The 21,246-nt window shown below is 41.4% G+C and overlaps 1 long non-coding RNA gene across 1 annotated transcript in view; it reads right to left on the bottom strand.

Annotated features, from left to right (window-relative positions):
• Nucleotides 1–21,246, bottom strand: part of LOC116823799 (uncharacterized) — a 301,463-nt gene that overhangs the window by 92,682 nt on the left and 187,535 nt on the right. The window contains exons 2-3 of the long non-coding RNA XR_004373503.2: nt 8,759–8,858; nt 8,394–8,474 (exon numbers count right to left, since the gene is read on the bottom strand). This is a non-coding gene — a long non-coding RNA (uncharacterized LOC116823799). The remainder of the gene's footprint in view (nt 1–8,393; nt 8,475–8,758; nt 8,859–21,246) is intronic.

The following is a 21,246-nucleotide window of genomic DNA, read 5'->3' as shown; positions in this document are numbered from 1 at the left end:
GCTCCTGGTGACCTTCGGAAAGATAGGGGCAGTCTTTCAGAGTCCAAATAGATACTGTCAGTCCGGAGGATACAGAGGCCTTGTCGGAGGCCATGGTGGGGCCGAAGGAGGATAGCGAGAATCCAGCGCCCTTGATGGCGACGACCTCCGCGGTGCCGGAGATCAGTGCCGTGAGTCGTACCGTGCCGGACAGGGACCGGGACTGCGACCAGCGTGGTGCCGGGAGTCGACCGGGATGTGGACCTGCGGTGCCGTGAGCGGCTCCTGGAGTTGCGGCGCCTGTGCGGTGGCTGGACCCGAGCGGTGCCGGGAGTATCTGGAGCGGCGGATGATGATCGGTGCCGCGAGTACGACCGTGCCACCTAGGAGAGCGGTGCCGACTGCGAGCGGCGTCGCGAGGGAGACCTCCCTGGGACCGGTGCCGGATCTTGAGCGGTGCCGGGTTGAGAATCGGGACGGTGCCTCATCGGGTTGGCTTGCCCTTGGAGAGCACGACCCGCACCGCGGTGCCGGGGTTGGGCAGCCAGGCTCAGTTAGAGCAATCAGGTCCATGCCGACGAGAAGTCTCGGGCGTGGACGGAGGTATCAGCTCTACCCCAGATCTTGGCGGGGAGCTGGGAGGGATCGGATTCGACGGACGCGCGGGCCCGGAGTCAATGAAGCCCTTGCACAGCCAGCATGGCCGGCGTCGGCAGCGGGTGCTTGTTATGGCCGCTTAGCCGGTTGAGGACGTGAGGGCTCTTCCGGGAGCCGGTGCCGGAGAAGGTCCGTGCCGGTGCGTCTTCGTGGTGCTGGAGGGTCCGGTACCGGAGCCGCGCTCGGTGCCGGAGGCGCGGGGTGAAGTGCGCGTTCCATAAGGAGCGTCCTGAGGTGCTGGTCTCGCTCCCTTTTCGTTCGCGGACGGAAAGATTTACAGATGCGGCACTTATCCGAGATATGTGATTCCCCCAGGCACTCAGGCAGGCATCGTGGGGATCACTGGGGGCATCGGCTTCTTACAAGTCGAGCACGCCTTGAATCTCGGCGAACCATCATCAGCCCAGCGCCGGGCGCGGGAGAGGCTAGAGCCCTACCGATAACGAAGTAAAATATATACACAACTATAACTCTAATATAACTACACTACAACTACAGTATGCTAAGTAACTGACTAACTAACTAGACAGCAACGATTGAGAAGAGAAGCTAGGGATTGGAGGTCAGCAATGCCGCGCTCCACAGTTCCAAGACCGACACGGTGGTAAGAAGGAACTGAGGAGCGGCGGCGGCAGGGTATATATCACCCGCCATAGTGGCGCCACTCTGGGGCGACCTGCCAGCCCGCTTGAGTTGCTAGGGTAAAAGTTTCCGACGAACGTGCACGCGCGGCGCGTACACCTACTGGATGGATATGAGCCAGCACTTGAAGAAAGAAATATTTGTTACTTTCCTGACTGTGCGATGAGAAGCACAGTCAGGAAAGTAACAAATACGTTCCTCATGGATTGTATTTTCTAAATGGACAACCAACCTAATTCTCAATTACTGAGGGACAATCTCCACTCATTGATATATTTTGCTTTCCACAACCAAATCCTTGCACAACTTTTCATGAATGATGTACCCGAGTATTCAGATTCTAATACCTAAACTGTATTGTTAAATCTATTCACCTAAATTCGGGTTATTGCTGATTATGTACTCTATGTATCATATGACTTTAAAAACAAACTTTGTATTTGTGGATAATTTAAGCACTATACCCAGATGTACAGACACTCTTTTCCCAACCTATGTATTATATACTTTTTTTTAACATTAGCTTTAATAAAAATTTTAAATCTGTCAGGAGAAAAAGTCTGTCATCCTTACTCTGTGTAGTCCAGCGTAACTCCATTGAATTTAAACAAGATACTCCAGCAGAGCATTCTACCCTCATGAAAGAATCGAGCTCAGTGTGATTAGCATTGGGAAATTCTGAGTTTGGGCAACTTACTGAATTTTACTTCAAGAAAACCAAATTTTTCCGTATGGATGAATCCAATTTGCTTTGGCAGCTTTCTGGTGGTCTTCACTGAACAGGCCTGCGAAGTCTGCATTCTTTATCTTTTTCACAAAAGAAACAACTTCTTATTTTAACGTTTAATGGAAGGGTTGTTTTTAAGGTTAAACTAAATGAAACCTACATGAAGTTATATTGGGAAAATATTACATTTTAGAAGACTAAACACTCTGAAAAATGGAAAGGAAACATTTCTTTTCCTGTTAACAATACAAGCTAAATATTCAGACACTCTGTTTCAGGGAAAAAACACAGATGGCGCAGACTGAAAAATTCTAGAAATCATTTCTCAAAATATGCAGTGATGTTGTTGCCCTTTTGGTCCCAGGATATTAGAGAGACAAGGTAGGTGAGGTAATATCTTTTATTTATTTATTTAGAAGTTGATCCAGTAAAAGATATTACCTCACCACTTTGTTAAAATACAGCATTTTCAAATCACTAAAGGACCCTATCCTTCCCAAACTTGGGACATAGCTTGTGTAGGGAAAGCCCCTGACGGGACGGGTCAGTTTGTTTACCTGCCACGTCCATAGGTCCAGCTGATTGTGGCTCCCACTGGCAACGGTTCGCTGCTCCAGGCCAATGGGAGCTGCGGGAAGCAGCGCAGGCCGAGGGACATATTGGCTGCCGCTTCCAGCAGCTCCCATTGGCCTGGAGCAACGAACCACGGCTAGTGGGAGCCGCGATCGGCCGAACCTGTGGACGCAGCAGGTAACAAATCGGCCCGGCCCACCAGGGGCTTTACCTACACAAGCGGCGTCCCAAGTTTGGGAAACACTGGTGTATAGGAATAGAGAAGTATCCCTTTAAATAGTTGGAGTCCCCTAGTTCTGTACTTAGAATCTAAGAGAACCCTCCCAGAGCAGCAGTATATATAGGCTGCGAGACCTTGAGAGTTCTGTGTATTCTGTAAACATGATTATTTTGACCCCACTGTGCCAGTGTTCTGTCCCCCACATTCTGTTTGTTGTGTATATAGCAAAAGACACAACACCTACATTCCTTGCATGCTCAAGACACACATTGAAGGCAATGGTATTTGACTTCAGATAGAACACAGGACTGGTCTGTATGGAGTAAACCTAGTTAGCTGGGCTATATTTTGGCTGCTCCTGGCATGTTTGCAAAGGGAGAGATAGTGCATGATTCCTTCCCTGCTAGTGGTTCAAAGAAAATTGCAGCCTAATTCTATGTCTACACAGCAAAAGATAAACCCAAAAATAAACCCATGGCAGTGAGTCTCAGAGCCTAGGTCTACAGACTCAGACTCACACTACGGCACTAAAAACACCTGTGTAGACATCTGGGCTCAGGCTTTGAAGCCCAAAAAGGTTTCAGAGCCCAAGTCCAAACGGCTACGCAGCTATTTTTAGCACAGTAGTACAAGCCCAAGTCTGTAGATTTGGATCCGAGACTTGCTGCTGCAGGGGGATAAGAGGTTGAGTTTGCCATTTAGACATATCCTCAATCCTTTCACTTCAGTCTTCCCTATCCTAGACTTATTTTTATGAAATTTCCCATTGTTGCTACCTCTAACTTAGCCCTAGCAGTGGCAGAAATGGTGGGAATGATACTGTAGACAAAGTTCTGGCAGCTGCAGGCCTTATGAGCACATACTCAGATCAAGGTTAGGTGTTACAGTGCTTGAAATACTGGCAGTTGTCTGGAATCATGTCTACAATAGCTCTCCTGAACCAGCTGCAGCAGCCGTTGGAAACTTTTGGCAGAAGACCCTATTGTAGATACAAATGGACATACCTTCTCCATAAACTCCCTTGCTGTAAAGTGTGGAGGAGCATCAGTGGTTGCTAGGCACCACAAAGAAAACAGGCCATGATTTCTAGAGATCTGAGTCTGGTACAAGGAACAGCTATTGTATCCTTTATAAAGGCACTCATAATAGTATGTACTTCTGAATGTACTCCCCAGACCTCAGAGACATTACTGCTGCCCTTCGCAGGCAATATATCTCTAGCCATTGCTGCTTGTTCAAGGCCTCTGTATATATCCCATCCACTAATACAGCAAAAGCTACAGATGTCATGATCCAGTCCATGGTAATTTAAGTTTCCAAGTGAACGTGTAACAGAAGCATGGCTACAGGAGTAAGATTTCATATTTCAGATCACATCACAGAATGTCTGATAATCGTCAGTGAAGTGTTGAGAATGAAAGAGATCCTTTCTTAAAGAAAAAGTACACATGGTAAATTTAGACTGTCTGGCCATAGACATGCCTAATAAGAGCAACCAACTATCTGAGTTGCAAATACAGTCTATTTTGATCATGATTATTATCTCCACAGGTACCTGCTCTTTTGTCGGCCTGATTTTCCATATTGTGCCAGTAAAACACACCTGTAAAAACTGCTTCTTTTAAAGACAGTTGTTACAATAAAAGAAATTGAAATATAATAGTGATTTTTATTGCTTGACATAGTTTTCCAAACAATAGTACTTTGTCCAGAAGCCTTATCGTGTTACAAGTTCCCCTAAAACCTTGCTTGTTATCTGAAGATCTTCAAGCAACTGACAAGTAATGTGACAGGTTTCAGAGTAGTTTCAGCTTATGCCCAAATAAATGTGTTAGTCTCTAAGGTGCCATAAGTACTCCTCATTCTTTTTGCTGACAAGTAATGGGCTCGTTCCTGCCCTTGACTGAACTCATGCATAGGAGCAGGCTGACGAATTAAAGCATGGTTGTGCTCTGAAAAGCGGTAATGTAAAAATGGCAGCCCCCTAACTCAGCAAACCCTCTCCAAAAACTTCAAAAACACATGAAGTGACTTAAGCAATGAAAAAAGAAATTTAAAAAAACAATATAAAGTGATTACTGCCTTTTATTCTTGTTAGAACTTCCAAGCGAGAGATGCATTCTATATCTTCTTGGGTGTTCTTGAGTCTATATGGTCTAGCAGTTCAGGAGGAGATTTAAAAATCGTACCGTGGGATGAGCTTCCCTGCAAGGGGGGTTTGCCCTGCATAGCTAGCATTAATTTCCTAGGGCCAGGATAGACTCTTTGCTGCTACTGCACTTGGATATGATACAGCTGGAAGGAGTATACACAACCCCTGCAACAGATTAGAAGGGACCTCAATTTGCAGCCACTAGCATTCAAAGAACAACACTTTCCAATATTCTGCTGCTCAATTACTGGCTTTATGGGGATGGACCTATCAAATGAGTCATGGGAGTTTGATCAAGGAACAGAGAGAAAGTGTGCATATGCTACAGAAATATATAGATGTCCAAGGACTCAAGAAGAGTAAGGTAGCTTGAGAAAATTCTCAGGGAAACTGGACAGAGATGCTACTAGAACTTGCAACAGCACTTCACTTGTGGCGGGGGGGGGGGAGGAATATGTAAAAACTGGAATCTCTCTCAATCTGCTTGTACCTTTCTTCAAAATCCATATCTATACTCTTGCTAATTTTGTGCTAAGGTTTGTATTTTCTTTTTGTAAGATATTTTTCCCTTCTGTTAGAGATACTAAAGTTCTATTCATTTTACGTGCTGTAGATTGAAGCCACACAAAATGCCACCACTTGCATCACCAGGAGAATTGCCTGCTAAGTTCCAATAAGTTATATCTGTGTCAATCTTACAACAGCAGTGGGGTTGCACAAGTGTCACTGAAGAACTAATTTAAACTTTGTTAGGGGTCATATGTTTGGGCAGAAAAGATCCTGATCTGATTTTCAGAGCTTTGGGTGAGTTTGCTGGAATAGCAGTTAAAAAAAATCCCCCATCAGTTTATTTGGAAAATTTACACAGGTGATATCAAATAGTGAGAAAATAAACCAGAAACTCCATGCTGCTTTCTTTATAGTCACTTTGGGAGCAGAATTGTACTTTAAACTATGCTGTGTTTGGTAAGTAACTGATTCTTGGACAAATTTTCTAAAACAATTATGAGATTTAGGAGCACAAGCTCCATTGACTTTCAAGGAGAATTATGCTACAAAATCCCATGGGTGCTTCTGAAAGTCTCCTCTTCAATCATTAGGGAATGTTAGGCACGGAAAATTAATCAAACTTGCCCACTGTGACTCAGCAGCTTAGTGACAGAGCTCGGGAAAGAATCCAAATCTCTTGACTCCCATTCAGTTGATAGTGTTGTCTGTCTCATTCTCATTCACAAAACAAATCCTGAGACAGCTAGACAATTTTTTCTATCAAAGTTCTCCCTGCTGGGAATCTGGATGTTACCGATGACACGGGAAATTCAGGCTATGAAAACCTCCCACTTGAGGAGGAATTTACCAACTGATTTTCAACTTTCCCCTCCATTGGACACAAATATTTAAATTTTGCTAAGCACATAACAGTTTAACTGGCAAAAACAGCAGGTTACTTAATGAAAAAATAGGTTAGATTGCACTGAGGAACGGAATACATATTTATTTTGACTTTCTAAGAAAGAAGCAAAACATGAGTTTTGATTTCTAATCAAAGATAGAAAATATTTTCTAGACATCATACTCCAAGTTGTTGGGGCCCTAATCACTGTAATCAAAGTGACCTTGAGACAGGAGGCAGAAATTCAAATTGCCAAAGATATCAAAGCAACTTTTGATGAGGGAAAATGTCACCATCACTGCTTTCATGATTTTCAACAACTATACCAGGTAACATAGGGATTATAAATGTAGCAGAGAATAAGAACTAACATCTGGAAGTTGAAGGAAGACTCAGCTTAGAAATAAGGCACAGTTATTTAACAGTCAGGCTGATTAACCATTGGAACAAAACTACCAAGGGAAGAGGTGGATTCTCCATTTCTTGAAGTCTTTAAATCAAGACTAGATGCCTTTCTAGAAGATATCTTTCAGGCAAATGAAAATTATTGGGATCAGTTTTTCTGTGGTCTTCATTACATGGGAGGTCAGACCAAATGATCTAATGGTTCCTTCTGCCTTTAACATCTATGAATCTATTTGTAATAGAGCTGTGCTGAGAAATTCCTTTTACCAGATGATTTTGATATTTTGAAATTTGGTTTTTGTCCTGATTTGGAATGAGAACCAAAAATTTTGAAATTCTCCACAAAAAGTAAAACCCTGGAGTTCCCAGCATGTGGACCATCCACCTGGAGGGCTGCCCTGGAACCTGGAAGTCTTGGGAGGCATGTTTCAAAGACTGCTTGGAGGAATTTCATCTAAACTGAACCAGCTACACAGAATGTTTCAATTTTCAACAAATACTGATAAAATCTGAGGGAAAATATTGAGGGAATATTTCTGACTAGCTCTAATTTGTAGTGAGTATTTTTTAAGAAATTAACAAGCAAAAAAATTGCTTAATGACTATTTAAAAAACACCAAGTTCAGTTCATTGTAATTTAAGGGTCATATTATTTGTTGCACAAAAGTATTTGGACATCTGTGAGGTACCTGTGAAAATTTTCACAAATCTTGAAAGTTTTACAAATGTTTATTCATCTAAATAGTTTTACTGGAAAGGCATTTTTCAGTCTTTGCTATCTGAAAGTTCCCAACATCCAAACAAGGAGCAGAAATAATGCTGTGTGACACAGAATGAATAACGAATAACAAATAGTCAAATTAACTACTAAAAACATCTAGACTAAAATGTTACTTGTCCAGACTACCCAGCAAATATTGAAAAATAACAACTGCACTAAAGAAAATAATGAAATATTTACTATCCAAAAAGGGCTACGTTCATAATGAATTTTATTCATAATGAATCTCATATAGCTCTGATATTTTCAAGTCCTGTAAGTCACAATAATTGTTAATAATTTCAGGTCTGCATTAATGTGTCTTGTCTCTACAATGACACACATTACTAAAATGCAGCACTATACATAGAGAAGTCCCATGAATCTAACCATAGCTGCAGTGAAGTGGGATATAGTTAACTCTTAAACACAGTTTAGATGTGCAAGGATTGAGATACCTGCCACCCACAGACAACTTATGGCTGGTCTTCAAAAACTGTGTTGGGGGGGGAGAGGGTGTAAGATGTAGATATCTGAGTAAACCAACAAAAGAAATAATATTGTATTATTATTGATACTTCATGAAACACACATTATCTTATGCAAACTATGCTAACAGCTGATGCATTATAAATCCTGTTTGTATGACTTAATTTTCCCACACCCTCCTACTTGGGTCCCTAAATTCTATGAGTAGATGCCATGGGCTAAATGGGCATGGAGACTGATAAAGAGTAGTGAACACTTACCAACCGCTGCCACTTGCTGCTACCAGAAATCATGTCATTGTATGTCACACACCATTCTCTAGAAAATCTAGTGCGTAAATGGTGTATTTGAGACTGCTACGTGGTAGCACTTAATAAATGGTGGTGACTATTGTACCTTCTCATCCTTTACAGATGGTCCTCCTGGTTCTGGTTATGCATACATGAGCAGAGAGGTATGGGAAAGCTCGCACTATACCTATATTGTGGATAAATACAGAAAATCAGTCTCCGGTGCTATCAATCTGGTATTTTCAAGAGCACTATATTCACTTAAAGTATATAAATAAAATAACACAAAGTGACAGGAGAAATATTATGATATATATGCAATGTTTTCATCGGTCCACATTGGAACTGAAATGACAGTCACAACGCAACAGTTTTTTAACTGAATTTTCACTCCTGAAAAGGAAATGTGTGATCGTTGGTCACACCTCCAATCAAAGGAAATCATTAAACTATAATATGCACAGAACTTACCTATGTAGTGCTTTGTACACAGCATCATGCCACACAGGTGGAAATGGACTGCTACTTTCTGACAAAATGTTTTCCTCTTCTAAAATTATTACCACTCTTTCTGTCAAATTAAAAGTGAAAGTGATGATGAGACAGCACAAGGAAACAGAACACAATTTAAAATCTGAAATATAACAGAAGGGAAAAATGCTAAAATACATGCAATTATCTCAATTAAAGTTCTATCAAAGAATGTGTCACTGGCAGTCTACATATTTAAGATATCTGAAAGTGCATGATTGGTTTGCTGGAACAGTTAATTACACTGCTTGCTGTTTTACATAAGAATCTGAGATCTATTTTCATTAGCAAAGATTTAACAGACTGAGGAAACAGGCCACAGAAAAGATGGGATTTATTTTCAGGTTTCCTTAATTAAAATTTAGTTAGGTAAAATACTTAATTTTGGAGGATTTGTCCCTTTGGGGATGTTTTGGTTGTAATATGGCTACATGTTGGAAAAAAATAAATTACATTATCTTAAATATTTAAAATAGTAATAGTTTGCTTTGAAAATCAAATTATTTTCTATCCCTTGTTGGAAAGTATCAGTGTCAAAGCGCAGTTAAATATGCAACTTAAATGTCAGGTCTTGCCCATGAAGCTGAATTTAATGATCCAGAGTTAGCAAAGGTACAAAGGGATCAGTGCATGTTTCTCTTATTCTTTGCTTTTTATTCCACCCACAGCATCATTTTATATAAAAACTTGTACATGTGTTTCTTGTTTCTGCTTTTATTCATGTCCTTCATTCCCTTAGTAATAAAATAATCTTGTTTAAAAACTCCCAATGCTTATTGGTTTCTTTCATCTTTCTTGAATAACGTGAAGACTGTAAAGTGAGAGATTAATGGACAGTTTACTATACTCAGTCCCTATGAGAAATATTCATAAACATCAGAAAACGAACCCCAGAGCATGACAAGGTTATAACTATTGTTAAAAACATTTGTCTTCCAACCAGTTTATTAGTAATACTATGATAAAAAAGAGCAAAATATAAATGTTTGGGGGCTGCATTAAAAATGAAAAAATACCATATGCCTTGCTAACAGTGTAATCTCAGCTGAGTGATACCCACCCTGGCAGGGAAAAGAGAAAACAAATGAATATAGTTTAATTGTAAATAATGATCTTGTTGTATGGTTTGGTTTTCCACCCCTAGTTTTATACTCTGTTTTAGGCCAGTATATTAGAGTAATGAAATATCTCTGCAATAACTGGCCTGTTTGGACATTGAAACACATGGTCAGTAGAAAGCAGAATCCCAGACAAGATAATGGGATTTCTCTTAATTTGATTTGCCACAGATGCATTTAGCATGTCAGCTTCCTCCTTGTGGAGATGCTACTATTTATATTTTGGCTGCTAATTAACCTGGCCACTCAGACTGGTACATAATGCCGCTAGCTGACCTACCATTCCATATAAATCTAATTTAGCCTTGAAGAGCATTGCTAGTTCGAAGAACATGAGGAATTGTCTGTCAAACAGCACAGTTGCCTATTGCATCTAGTGAAAATAGGAAGTTCTGCATCCAGTTTGGTGTTTGGTAGAGCAGAGGGAGGAAGAATAGTAGTCACTGCAAATAACAAATCAATTTCTTCCCCAAATGTTGCTCTGAGTATGGCAATTTAATAATAAAGTATGATATTGAAGGACAAGAGAGCTATAAGAAAAAGTTTTAAAATTTATTTTGAAAGTTTCTGAACTAGGCCATAGAATGGATGGCCTGTGTTGAGGTAAATGCTTAGTCTCACTCCTAAAACTCCTTGTAGAGAATGACATTTCAATTTTCCCCAGCTTTGAGAACCTTGATTTTTACAGTTTCACAGCTCAGTCTTTGAGAAGCACCTTCTAGCAGTGATAATAAAGTATGCCGAGTGGGGACATGGACAACATTGATAAAGGGGCACTAATCCTTATCCTCTGTGAAAAATAGTCTGAAAGCAGATTCCATCCTAAGGAGAGAAAAAAAATACTAAACATGACTAGGAGTAACCTATTTTTCAAAGAGCATTTGGGAGCCTAAGTGCATCTTTCTACTAATATACAATATATATGGATGGCCATGTGATTTAAAAACATTTTAACAACAAAAAATTAAGTAAAAAAGGCATATAGTTTTATAGTGCAATGGAATGAGGAAGAAAGAAAAAATAACTTAAATGAGCTTTAGGAGGATCTAGCCTGTAAGATCTCACACATCTATGTGAAGATTTGCATTTGGGGTTGGAGATTTCCCTTTTAATTGGCTCTCATATCACTGTTTACAACTTCAACAGTGAGCTTTCAAGGCCTCCGCTGAATGCTGCTCACAACGTTCTACCAGAGCTGACACCAGTGTAATTCATGCACAGCCTCTCCATACTGTAAAGAATACAGTGTTAATGATCTTAGAATCTCTTAGGCCTCCAGAACAAGGGAGAATTACAACTCTCCCTGAATATATATTGGAAAGTCTCCACGATTAAATCTTGAAAAATGAACTTATGTCATTTTTCATGAGCCATTTAAATATATCAATGTCACAGAGCCAATAGTTAGGTTTCAGAATATCACTGTTAGGCATAGAGAGGAACAGCAACGATTAAGGGTCAGATCTCCAGAATGGAATATCCAGGATTCAATCATCAGGAAGGGGTTGGAATCATACTGTGGCAAGTCAACCATTAAACTGGAGAAAAACAGGAAATAATGTGTGGGGAAATCAATACTTGTCAGAATCAAAATACCCACAGATATTCCAGATGACCCAAGTTTTATCGTTTATTATTACAGAAAACAACATTCAGAGTCTGGACACCAAAGGCTTAACTGCATGGCAGTATCACTTTCTTCAATAGCAGGAATTGGAGATGTGAAGAAGTGTAACACAAACGTCACAAAATATACCAATAGGGTATAAAGCGATTAATCAAAAATGTGACAACAGCTTGCCATAATTGGCTGATCTACACTGGACATTAACTAGTAATAGAGCAAAAAAACAGCAAAACATACAGAACGAGCCAAAAAGAGCAATCTGCATCATCAGCATGCTGTTGAATTTACTTGGGATACTGTGGCGAAGTGGTAAAGATATGAAACTCATAGTCATATTGAATTAAGAGGGAAGCCACAGAAAGGAAAAACAGTAGAACTGATTAGGAATTTCTTGATAACGTTTTTTATTGTTAAAAATGCTGATTAATCGAAACCAAAACTTTTCATTAAAAAGTATTGGTTTCAATGAGAATCGTCAGAAGGAATTCTCAAACTGAGGATGGGGTTTCTGATGTGTGTTCATGAATGCACCCATGCCTACCTGATTAGCAACCGCTAGGCTACTGGCAGCACTTTTCTGGGATGTGGGAGACCTTAACTAACAGGAGAAAGAGTAAGTCTGTCTCTCTCTCTAGACCCATGAAAATTGAATTATTAATACAAAGTGGAACAGTTCCATCAGGAGAAACTGACTGACTTGATAACGGGTGGCTAATATGCTCACCTAGGATTTGGCAAACCCAGGTTCAAATCTCTGGGTTGATTCAGCCAGAGCAGGAACTTAAACCTGAGTCTTCTACATGTCAGATGAACGCCCAAACCACTGTACTATTTGCTATCCTGTTGCTTCCTCAAAAATGTTGAAAGGTCTTGATTTAGTCCTGTTGAGCAAAAACAAATCTAGAAACCTAATTTTTTCCCCACAAAATGGGGTTGTGGTTTTCTTGACTGCCTTACCAGCCATCATGGACATACACAGCTGAATAATTGAGTTTCAAATTGAATTAACTGATAAGAACTATAGGGGGGCTGATCAAGAAAATACAAGTGAACTTTCTGGTTTAGAGTCTTTAGAGTGGATCTGAATTTGAGTAAATCATTTTTCCCTTGTGTCCCATCTCAAGAGTGAATGAGAGCACTGCATGTAAAACACTTGTTGCCTTGCAGGAGAGAGCACCCTGAGTGATTGCTTCTGGCTAACGTATGGAGTAGTATTAATGGGTATTGGAGTGAGCTGCAACCATGCCCTCTTCAGCTGGATTTATGGGACAGATGTAGCCTCAAGTTCTTCTGTTTTATTTTTTCATATAGCAGGAGCAATTTGGTAGGACCTGGTGGTAGCAGATAAGGCCTCGCTCGCTCACCATAATTTTTTTTTTTTAAATTTATGCAGGCACCAGGTCAAATAAAAATTTAAAGCTTTTGTATGGTTTTGCTTTGTGTGGTAGAGGTTTGCTCCTGGATGTATCATTTCTGTTCAGCTGACAACAAGGCCTTAATAATTGAATGAATCTAGAATTTTATCACCACCATTTACTCATCCTTAATTTCAGCAATGCATATCAGCACCACTTCTGCTATGATTGGCATGCAGATAATAGTTTTATGAACCAAATAAAACTTGTTTATTTATGGTTTAGTGCATCCAGATGCAACTTACTACCTGCTTGTCTGTCCTTTTTCAGTACTTCAGGATCCAATAAATCTTTTCCAGCTGAATTCCTGCAGTGTTGCATGGGGACTAAACGTGTGAGTTTGTCACATTGCAAGTTTAAATATCTTAGGAGTTCATTGAACTAAAAATGAAAATGTTTATGTATTATTGTGGGATTGTATGTAACTTCTCTAGGGAGAAAGATGTGGTCAGTGTAAACCCTGGAAAGTGTTATGAATTTCAAAGGACTTTTTTAAACAGTGTGTCAGGTGAGAAAGCACTTTTGGGACAAACAAAGTTAAAGAGAGTTCCCAGAAATTCTCTAGGGGAAAATGCATGCAAATATACCCCAGCTGGTTATGCAAGAACTCAGTCATGTGAAGCTTCACCCGAAGGAGAAGACTTATGTTTGCAGATCACCTGTTGTAGGAGGACAAGCTCAGAGGCCCACACTGTATAATGGACTGACTCTTGGATTCATGAGTTTGTTTATTCTGATCCAAGGTAGTTATGAACTTGTAACCACAGAAAAACCCTTTGGTGGGGTTTGAAGGACTGATTCCTACCAGCACCCTTGTTGGAGCTGGGGTGATCTCTAGCAAGCTTATTACCATGCAGGTAGGCTCTTTTAATATGTTTTCTCTGTAATACTTTAATGTTAAGAATAAATGTGCTTCCTTAGGAAAAACTGCGTGGTAACTTATAACAGTGGGCAATACTGCTGTTTATAACCTGAGGAGAAATGCAAAGCAGGTCAGTTCAGGCAGTCTGACTTGCTGGGGAATGCAGTGGCTATACAGAGACTGTACAGCCTGTAAATACGCAAGTCAGCAGAGAGTGAGAGAGATGTGCCTCCACCAAAGAGACATGACCCTTGCTGGACCACAGAGGGGGAACACAGATGCACACCAGTCCTCAGTTCCTGCCTCCTGGCACTTGGTTACTGTCTTCCTCCCTCAGCCTCAGGTTACACACTGAGGTTCCAGCCCCCGCCTTCCCAGTCACATCAAGGATACTCAGTCCCTAGCTGCCCCAGACTGACTATTAATCCTCCTTCCCCATTCAGAAGTTCACATAATTCCTTCCCTCATTCACAGGCCCCTGTTTTGGACTTTTATATTTCCTACTCTGCCCTCAGCAGCAGCAGCTGGTCCCTCGGTGGTAGGAGATCTCAGAGAAGTAGTTGCAGCAGCTAGGGTTCTACAGAAGTCGCAGGCAATGGGGTTCCCTTGATGGCTGATCTTTCAGCAGCAGAGAGTCCCATGGTTACAGATCTCACAGTTTCTGCTGACAATGGCAAATTGTATAAGTGCAGAAGGTTCCTCAGTGGCAACAACTCTGGTGGTAGCAGCAGATTCCTGGGTAGCAGCAGATACCTGTGGCAGTTCCCCACATGGCTTCCCAGCTGTCCGTATACCTTCAGGAAATGCTCTTCAGACTCCAGTTTGGGAACCTCTGGCATCAACAGTAAATTCTACATTAGCATGATGGTGTGTCAAGCATAAGAAGAGAGATCTAACTAAGTATAGGGCAGTCAGTCTGAAATAAGTCATAACTGTCCCAAAACTCCATTCAAACGTCATACTGGAAAGAAATGAAACATTATTTAAGGTCTAAAAAGTCTTAAGTCTAAAAACTTTTTTAAAATTATTCCAGATTTTTGTCTGGGATAAGTCATAGAATGCATACCCCAAAACAGTATGTGAAAGCCTATTCCTCCTATAGTTCCAAACCAAAAAGGAGTGGATAATCATCTGAACTTTTACATGCTTACTGGACTCAGCCAGCAAGCCTTTTAGGATTCATCTATAGCTAGAATTGACATTTCCGAGATGGATGAATCTCTCTGTCTGTGACTTAAACTTTTTCAAAGTATTTAACTATCACAGATCACTTTCTTCTTGAAAGAGCCTCAATTTTTTTCTGAGAAGTCAGGTTTTAATGATTTCAAGCCTGGCCAGCACTTACAGAATGTAATTAAGCCTTACAGAATCAGAGCCGGATCTGGCTTTTTTGCCACTCCAAGCTAAAAAAAAAAGAAAAAAAAACACCTGCGGGGTGGCTGGAGTGGCAAAGATGTGCCCCAGGCAGTGGAGTGTGCGCCCTAGCTAGCGGGGGGGGAGAGGGAGGAGTGGAAGGAAGAGAGAGAGAAGGGGGGCGGTCAGGGCTTCCTTCCGGTCGGCAGGGAGGGAAGGACGTGGGCTGCTGGGCTTGCTGCACACCTAGTACTGTCTGGGGCAGACGGAGCACGCAGCAGGCTCCCAACAAGGCGCTCCCCTGCTCCACACCGCCGCTCCTTACAGGGCGGCCAGAGCAGCGAAGAAAAAGGGCGGTCATGCCGCCCTAGGATTGGATGGAATGCCACTCCTTAGAATCTGCTGCCCCAAGCACGAGCTTGCTTGGCTGGTGCCTGTACAGAACTTAACCTTTATTGGGGGTGGGGGAGGAAGAGAAGAGTCATGTATCAGTACAGTAATAGTTGTTCAAAATGTGTTGTGTACATATACATTCTACTGCCAGTGCACCTTGTGCACTGTAGTTGGAGACTTTTGCCAGCAGTATCAGTAGTCAACACAAGCACCTGCTCTCCTCATGAGCTGGGCCAAGGGCATAGAAGGGGCATATCCACCTCCTCTCTGCATTTCTTCACACCAATGTATACATAAGGTCCAAAGCAGCAGGGAAGGCGGGAGAGTTGTGGAATGTATATGTGCACAACATATCTCAAAGAACAAACAGTTACAGAATAGATAAGTAAGCATGGTTTTCTCATTCCAGTGATGGTGCACATATACATTCTACTGCAGGTGATTCATCAACAGTTCACTTCGAAGCGGTGGGACTTCGGATCACTTGAGCAGACTGATTTGTAACATCAACTTGCCAAAGGTGGCATTGGCTCTAGAGGCTTGACGGTGTAAGGTCTGGAAAAGGTATGTACAGATGACCATATTGCTGCTTTGCAGTCATCCACTATAGGGATGTGCATAAGGTACACAAAAACCACACTGGGCAACATGGATTCAATGAGTTAATGTGAGCTCAGGTGGCCCTACCGCCTTCATACCTGTGAGAGAGGTGTGAATTGGAATGAGGAGCTTTAAGGAGGAGAAACCCAGCTCAATTAATGGCAGTTCTCAGCTCCTGTAGAGAGTGCCGACCAAAGCTAGGAGCTCCTTACTGACTACTGCCCAGTAGCCCCTCCATGAAGAAGGAAGGGCCTGATCCTGACTCACCTTGAGAGGGGACTATTCCTCTCTATTACTGTGAACTTAGTATAGTGCCACAGCCTGATAAGCACCCTCTGAAAAGAGAAAGCCTTAACCCAGCTTTGAGACAACTCATTTGAGTTAATTACCCTTTCATGCTGTTCATTGACAACCCCAGAAGAGGTGGATTATCTGGGGACCAGACAGAGAGATGAGCCTCTTAGGGCTGGAACTGAAGTGGGAAAACCACCTAGACATCCCAGAGCCATAGCCTGTGTGAGTGCTGGGGCCCCACCCAGAGCCTAAGGGGTGCCCCAGTCACAGAATGTTATTTAGAAAAGCTGATGTAGTTGATTGAGCTCTGGTAGAGTGAGCTGCTATCGTTGGTGGAGGAGAGACTTTAGCAAGATCATAGCACAGCCAGGGCCGGCTCCAGCTTTTTTGCCACCCCAAGCGGTGAAGAGAGAGAAAGAAAGAAAAAAAAAGCCATGATTGGCAGCACTTCGGCAGCTGCTCTACTGCGCAGATTCATTCTTTGGCGGCAATTCGGTGGCCGGTCCTTCCCTCTGAGAGGGACTGAGGGACCTGCTGCCAAATTACTGCCAAAGACCCGGACGTGCCGCCCCTTTCCATTGGCCTCCCCATGCGCCTGCTTGCTGCGCTGGTGCCTGGAGCCAGCCCTGAACACAGCTTTATGCAGTCAGAAATCCAATGTGAAATTTGCTGAGCTGTTACAGGTTGATCCTTAATTCTTTAAGTAAAGCCACAAAGAGTCAGGGAGAAGATCTGAAAGACTTTGCATAGTCTAGGTAAAATGCCAAAGCTCTGCAAACATTTAAGGTATGGCACACTTCTTCAGCTGTGGACGAGTGAGTGTTTAGAAGAAAAAAGAAAAAAAATCACACGCACCAGAAGTTGAATAGTTTGAATGAGATAGAAAGCTGACATCACCTTTAACGTGAACTTAAGGTTTCCCTTAGGCTAGACCTATCTTTATGAAAGGCTATGAAAGGACGATCAACTAAGAGATCTTCAGGTTTTGAGACTCTCCTTGCAGAAGTGCTTGACATAAGAAATGCAGTCTTCATACACAATAGAGATAGTGAGGTTCTCACCATAGGTTCAACAGGGGAATACATTATGGGATCTTAACCTAGTTTTCTCCAGACTAAAGGTACTGAATCAGACCCAGTCGGGTAGACCTTGACTAGAACTTTCTGAAATCTGTGAGAAATGGAAAATCTATCCACAGGCAGGCATACTGCTGATATAGAGAGCCAGGTAGACTCTCAGTGAACTGATGGGAAGGCCAGCTGATTACGAGTTAAGGTTGCCTGGTGTTAATTTATTCCCTTGCAGAGTGTTGTGTTGAGCAAAACTCAAACTTTTGAAAACCAGGAAATGTAGAGTTAAAATTGTCTATGCAACCTTAACTCTGCCCTATTTCAGCAATGCCCTAGGAGAGCAGTACAGTGTTGCCAATTCATGATATTGGATGTGTCCACTAAAGCTCCAGTTCCTGAAATAAGTAGTTAGATCAGCTTTCATTTAAAAAAAAATTGTCCTCGTGATTGCAGAGAAAAGCTTGAAAATGTGAACCCTAGTGGCTGAAAATCCAGAGGCAAACAATAAAAAAAAAAGAAAAAGAAAAAAGATACACGTAGGTTTCTTTGAAGTATCATGATTTTTAAAGCAGTATGGCCCGACTCAATTTTGACAGGTTTGGACTGGCAGTGACTTAAAATGCTGATGGGTTATTGTTATTTATATGCATCACAATAGCAACTAAGGACCCAGGGGCAGGCCAACATTTGTCAGAGGTCACAATAGGGTTTGTCTTCTTCTGAGAACTCAGACCATCCTCAGAGGTTAAAGTTAAAACACCAAAACAGTTTTCCCTATATCTGGGACAGATTGTGGGAGGATATTGCAGGCACTCTCTCTCCAGACTAGCGTACATGTACCAGAAGTCCTGGGAATGCACTACCCAGCATTCCCTCTGAATTGAGATCAGATGGAAGCTTCCACTCACTTTGCCTCAAGGGTTCCATTCTTGCACAGAGGCAGCAGTCCTGCTGTACTTACAAACATCCCTACTGCCTCCCCAATACCACTTCCTTTTATGTCTAAGTGGATATTCTTCTTGTCCTACAACTCTGCCTTTACCATAAAACTGCTGCAACATGTTAAAATAGTTCTAGATATTTCCCTCATCTCTCCCTTAAAGGGCCAGTTTACCCAATTACTGGACCCATTTGGAATTGCAGCCCTAGTGCACTAGGCATTGTACAAACATATTGTCCCTGCTCCAGAAAGCAAACTATCTAGTTAGCAAAAACAAAGGGAATAGGGAAGAAAGAATGACAATAGCAATAACTATTTAAACATACATATTTCACACAAAAAAACTGTATTAAAACAACATTTGCAAAGTCAAACTCAAAATTAGGAAAATGACGGAATTAAGTTTGCTCATGCAACTGAAAAAAGGGTCTTATACAGGGAAGTGTTAGACAACCTTAAGTATAGGCAGCACTACCAGCTCTGCCTATAATATTACAAACTCCAGGTCTTCCTTCTAAGCTATTATGCTGATGCATTGTTTATTTTCACTATACAAATCACTATACCACTATACATAGCACTATTGTCAGTTTGGGTTGTCATAATATTGATGATAATGATGTAGGAGATGTCATTATAGTATCTTCAGTAGCTTAGTTCTGGCAGCGAGCACAAAACCATGCTTCAAGTGATGATACTTCGTATGAAGGACACTACATAAAAATAAATTGTATTGTATCCATACCCAGGAAAGAGAAGTCAAAGTATAGCTTCCAGCCCCATCGTTACTCCTAATTTTTAGGATCCGGAATAGGTGAAATGATAGCTTCCATTTTCTCTGTCTGAGAATGCTACTTTGAGGAAATTGTGGAGCGCACATAGTAGTTTATTCTTTTCAGACAGATGGGGTGGAATGACCAAGAATTTATAAAGCCTTAAAATATGAGTTATAGAGCCTTACAGTGAAGCAGAAAAAGGAGCAGGGCATTGAAGATTGCATCCTGCCACAAGTGAATTCAATGGCCAAGTGCCCACAGACTTCAGTGGCAATGGATTCTGTTCCCTAATCACTGACAATACAACCATTTCCTATGGAGGCTGGGTCTTGGTCCTTGGCTTCCCTTCTTTTTTACACCAAGGCTTCTCGCAAAACATGATGTCAGTAAATTGAGGCACAAAGCCATGTTCCCCTCTTCAGATCCTGCTGCTGCTGCTAGATGCTTGAGCCTGTTCATCTGCTTCCCACTCTCCTAAATAGAGGTTTCTCTGTAAATGCTTTGCTGAATTGAGATCTTTTGCAATATCCTTTGTTGGGCTTAAGGGTATTTGAATGTTCTTTTGCAACTGGGGAAACTCCCCACTAAAATCTGTCCTCGTTGATATTGGGAAATTTTGTTAATGAAGTAAGCATTCCTATAACATGGGACATTTTTTAAGTATTGGGGGTAGCCATGTTAGTCTGTATCCACAAAAACAACAAGGCGGCCAGTTGCACCCAAGACTAACAGGTTTATCTGGGCATAAGTTTTCATGGGTAAAAAACCCACTTCTTCAGATGCAACTCTTTAAGTAACCCTTATTGTAATCTGGCAAGTTTCCATCTGCAAATGGTTCCATTCATCATTAAGGAACTTTATTTTTTAATTGTATCTAGTTGCAGTTTGTTACTTTTGTTTTAATTTACTCTTATTTTTTTCTTTATCAAAATAACCTTAGTGGCTACTGAACAAGCACTCGAAGTAGTAGTCGTATAATTAAATTTCCCTGAATCTGAAATCTGCCCACCAAAAAAGTTATCTGAACAATCAATAGTACAGTTTCCCCAAAACCTTTTCCATTTATTGATGCACAGGGTTAAAATTAGATTTAATAGACTCAAAATATTCCAAATCCCTCTCTCTTCCCTCCCTAACCCGAAGCAAGGGGATGTGCCTGTATAGTCAAAAGAGGCCACTACTGTACATATTGATAAAGTGTTTCCTTCTCCAGCCCAAGAAAGATTTTAAACTTTCAAGGGATTACAAGATTTTATATTGTTAGTGGATAAACCTAATCTTCTGCTACCCATGTCTTGGAATCCCTATTAATGAAAAAAACAAACAAACAAAGATTAGAAGCTACTGGTATTACAGTTGTCAACACATTAGCCTTAATTTTTTTCAAAAGCTTTCAGATGGGTCTTGTTCAGAAAATACTCAGTTATTTTTAAAAACACAACACATCTTTGCAAATTCACTATTGAAATTCTTCTATGTCCCTTGAGACAGACACTGTTTAGAAAGATAAGGTCATTCAGGATATTAAGGCACTTACAAAGGCTTCTGTCCCAGCTTAGACTCAAATCCCAGTATTGACTGGTAGGGCAGTGCCTGCTGGTGTTCTGGCATTTTAGAAGAGGGCATACTGAACATTGTGTTAGTGCAGTACAGTCTTGTGAGGCTGTGGACCACGGACTTCCCTCTGCCACATTCAAGTAGTGAATAGAAACCTAGTTTAGCAAGCCACCATGTCTTCTGCTGTGATTCAAAAGTTCTTTGCATCAGCAAGCACACAACAAGACAGCTGTGGACTACTGAGGGTACGTCTACACTGCACGATTATTTCGAAGTAGTTTAAACCGATGTTACAAAACCAATGTTATAAAATCGGTTTTGCGCGTCCACAGTGCGATCAAAAAATCGATTGCTTATGTCCATGGTCCAAGGCTACCATCGATTTCAGGAGCGGTGCACTGTGGGTAGCTGTTCCTCAGCTAT

The sequence above is a fragment of the Chelonoidis abingdonii genome, chromosome 9 (genome assembly GCF_003597395.2).
Source record: "Chelonoidis abingdonii isolate Lonesome George chromosome 9, CheloAbing_2.0, whole genome shotgun sequence".
In the NCBI taxonomy this organism is placed as follows: Eukaryota; Metazoa; Chordata; order Testudines; family Testudinidae; genus Chelonoidis; species Chelonoidis abingdonii.
The sequence above is the reverse complement of the archived record's forward strand: the minus strand, read 5'-3'. Positions and strand labels throughout refer to the sequence as shown.